Here is a 4272-nt window from a genome sequence, read left to right as displayed (position 1 = left end):
ATGTTCAGGTTCTAGTTTTGTATTTCTATGTTGGGGTTTTGTTTGGGATGATCTCCAATTAGAGACAGCTGGTCCTCGTTGTCTCTAATTGGAGATCATTCTTAAGTAGGGGTTTTTCCACCTGGGTTTGTGGGAGATTATCTTTGAGTCAGTGTATGTTTCACCTCGGTGTCATGGTTTGTTGTTTTTGTCATTCAGTTTATTTATATGTATTGCATAGTTTCACAGTGAAAATAAAATGTGGAACGACACACACTGCACTTTGGTCCACTTCCCCTTACGACAACCGTGACACTGTGGCCATTCCAAAAATATGTTATGATTAAAACTTGTTTTATTAACCAGTTCACACAGAAGTAATTATATATTAATTTCCCATCTGTAAACCAACACATATGCTCAGTTATCAATAACATAATCACAATATATTTGGACTACAGGAAAGTTGAATACATTTTTGCTACATTTACAGTACATGAACAGTTTTGTAGAGAGGTGTATATATACAATTAATTCAGTAATCATCAAACAATAAAAATGTCAATACAACCATCAAAAACACATTAAACAAATGAACAGTTAATAAATGTGCAGTATGCTACATATTGTTATTTTCATTCAAATAAGGGTTTTGGCAACATTCCTGAGTTGAAATGTACTCTTGAAACATGACAAAACAGCAGATTGAATACACTGCTGATATGAGATTCACTCAAACCATATACCATATCATTCTTCATGTAGTAAATGCTATTCCATAAATGAAAATAAATTAAACATACTGTCATGTAAAACATGATTTTATTGTGTGACTGTGACAACTGTTGAATGAAATATTACATATGAAAATATGTACACCATATGGTTAAATTAATGACAGTAAAATAGAATCAGAGCATTGAATGCATCAAAAATACACAGTAAAGGGTGGCTACTTTGAAGAATCGCAAATATGAAATATATTTAGATTTGTTTAACACTTTTTGGTTAATACATGATTCCATATGTGTAATTTCATATTTTTGATGTCTTCACTATTATTCTACAATGTAGAAAATAGTAAAACCAAAGAAAAAACCTGGAATTAGTAGGTGTGTCCAAACTTTTGACTGGCAGTGTATATTTTTTTATTGCCTGTCACAAGTTCCTCTCAATGGTCTCTTGCTTCCCTCAGTTTACTTTTAAAGTAAATGGCTGTGCTAGGCCCCAGAAGAGTCATAGAGTCGTGTGAGGATTCAATAAAGATAATCTAAATACTTCTTGAGGCAAGCTTAAGGGTGTTAGGCCTAGTAGTGTACCATACAGCATCTTCATGTGATCAACGAAACGTGCAGTTTATTTTTTATTTCATGAAAAAAGGTAAGAGTGGTATCATTTCTCAAATGCTAAAACAGATACAAATGGTTTCAAAGACACCTAGGCCCACATGTTGGCCCTTGGGGACCCGAATATAAAGCTCTAAAGCAATACATTTTCAGAAGGCAGCCCTGAAACAAATACAATCGAAGTCTCCATGATTCCATTTTGCTCCAGCTCTGCAGATAAATTAATACAGCGGTCATAAATGTGAGCCTCTTTAACACAATTCTCTCTCCATTACAGTGCTTTTATTTGCTCCCATATATAACCTCTCTGGATAAATTCATGGATGTGTCATAACCCATTCAATACAATAAACTGTCTCATATTTCACAGGCACCCAGAGATAAAACACCAACTATCTTCTTGCTAAAAGCAGAGGAGAGGAAGCGATGTCTGATCTCTGCACTCAAATTATTAACTCAAAATTAAGAAATATAAAACACCAATATAAATTGCAAAGTCTGAGAAGGACAGTCAGACACCTTTTGGAAATGACGAATGAAAATGAAATATAAGGTAGAAAGCCTTTTCAAATTTCCTCAAAGTAAATTATGGATCAAAGACATTTTGGGGGATTTTTAAAAATATTGTGTCTTTAGAGAATAAAGTATCTTCCTCCTACATCACTACTAATACATATATACTGTAGTTCATATTGTAGAGTAAATATTACGTTTGAAACAGAACAGTACAAAACAGACTAGAATCAGGCATGCTGTGGCTAAGACATATTCCTGCCATAACCCATGAAGTCCCAAAGAACTGTCAAATCAAAACAATATTTCTAAGTCTGGGACATCTATTGAGTTGTCAGCATCCTCCTGTGTCTCCTGACTCTCTAAAGGGTCAATAGTGGCCTACACGGCTTTAGCAGAGTTTTTGTGAGACTCCATGAACTTCTCCAGGTACTTGGAGTTGTAGAGCCGGTGGTGCTTCAGCACGTCCTCCAGCTCAAAGGCCTTGGACTTGCGAACGTTCATCTTCCTTAACCGTCTGAAAAACTTGTTCCCAGACTCATTCCCCTCGCTGGCCCAGGCACAGATGGAGCCATCCCTCTCCACGATCTCCGGCACGTGGGCCAAGGTCTTGGGCAGGTAGTTGGTGATCTTGCCGGCATACCTGTTCTTGAAGACAGTGGCGAGCAGCTCTATGAAGCGCTGGGAGTTGAAGTTATACCGGCAGAGCTGGTATGGGCACTCCTTGGCCGGGCAGGTGGAGCGCCACACAGGCTTCATCTGGAGGTAAAGAACCATCAGCTCCCTCAGGGCTTCCTGCCACTCCGCTAAGTGCACCAGCTCACACACCACCTCCACATCTTCATCTTTTTCCTCAGAGTGGCCTTCCAGCTGACTGGGGTTGGCATTGTGGTAGACCTCCCCATCTCATCCTGGAAGATCTTGTAGAACTCGAATGTTATGAATGTTATGCTGGGGACAGCGGGGTGAATCAGTGAATCTGGCATAAACGGATGTATTGGCTGCAGAATGTAGGACTGTGTTGCCAGTATAATTTGCAGATACAATTGCTGCTGTTGTTTTGATCCTAACAGACTCTTGACAAAAGTTGTTATTGTGCATTAGAGAGAGAATGAAAAGGGGAGAGACAGAGATAGGGGGATAAAGAGAAGGGGGGTTTGAGAGAAAGAATGCCCAGACTCAAACCTTGCATCATGGCCTCCAGTTCGTCTGCCAGTTTGTCTGCCTATCGGTGTTCGTTTCCCTCAGCCGGTACTTCTGGGGGCGCCTTGTCAGCGACGAGAGATGCTTTCGGGGCCTACCTGTTTGTGGACAGGCAGGAAGTTGTCCAGGCTCTTCTCTGGAGACCTACAGCCACCCTCCTCTTCTTCCAGCTGGTGATCCAGACAGTGGGCGCTGAACGAGTCTTGCTGTACCCGCTCCCCACAGCTCTCTCTGAGGAGTGGCAGGGAGTGCAGCACCCCAAGGAAGGCCTTAGCCGAGGCACTGAGGTTGACAGGGGCGCAGGGCACGGTGCAAGCCGGGAAGTGGGGGCCCAGAGAGCAGTTGTATTTAGTGATGCAGCTGCGGCAGAAGAGGTGTCTTCAGGGGGACTGGACGGGCTCAGACAGCAGGTGTTCACACAACTGATAGGTGTCTGAGCTCAGGAAGTCCACAGGGAGGTTCTCGGTCAGCAGCCTAGCAATCAGGTGCTCTTTCTGGCAGACAGTTATGCTCTTCATCCACTGAGCTCTCTGGAAGCTGGGTCTCACCCAACAATATCAGCATTGTCCTGGATGTCCCACTTGGTCCTCTTGGCTAGGCGTTGGGACTCCACGAGGGGGCTTCCTCCTCTTCCTCCCTTTCCGCTGTCGGGAGGTTTCAAAGGGGGCAGTGGGTAGTGTGGGGTCTCCACTCAGGGACATTGGTCCTGGAGAAGCTGCAGAAGCCCCTTCCTTGCATGGTCAGCGTCCAGCAGCGCTGGCAGAAGGATGGGGTTGGATGGTCTCCATGTCCCCTGCCACGTCCACTTTGAAGACCTTGAGGATGACCTCTGGCCAGCTGGTGTCCTTGCAGTCCATCCTCCATTGGGCAATCCTGCTGGCCTCATCCAGAAGCCCATGGACCTCATGCTTTGGACCTTTGGCTGTCCTCACGGCCACTCCACAGAGACGCCACATATTGTATACCTGCACACACACAGGAACGTTACGATATTACATAGACCAAAATACTGTCTCTCTGATCTTTAATTACTGTATGTCTTAAACAGAGTGAAAGTACATTTCAGAACTTGTTGCTGATTAACAACCACTCTACTCTACATCGACAGATGTTTCAAGTTGTCAGCTCGGGTATTCAAACCAGTGATCTTTTGGTTACTGGCCAAACACTAACCGCTAGGCTACCTGCCACCCTATGTGCACTCTGAGTGGCATTTAGATCTTCAGTAAAA

At 43.3% G+C, this 4272-nt stretch overlaps 1 pseudogene; it reads right to left on the bottom strand.

Annotated features, from left to right (window-relative positions):
• Nucleotides 1-2132: 2132 nt before the first annotated feature.
• LOC106573391 (V(D)J recombination-activating protein 1 pseudogene) lies at nucleotides 2133-3997 on the bottom strand (annotated as a pseudogene).
• Nucleotides 3998-4272: the final 275 nt, after the last annotated feature.

Source organism: Salmo salar, chromosome 16 (genome assembly GCF_965601325.2).
Source record: "Salmo salar chromosome 16, fSalSal1, whole genome shotgun sequence".
NCBI lineage: Eukaryota > Metazoa > Chordata > Actinopteri > Salmoniformes > Salmonidae > Salmo > Salmo salar.
Note: the sequence above shows the minus strand (reverse complement) of the source record. Positions and strands in the feature narration are given on the sequence as shown.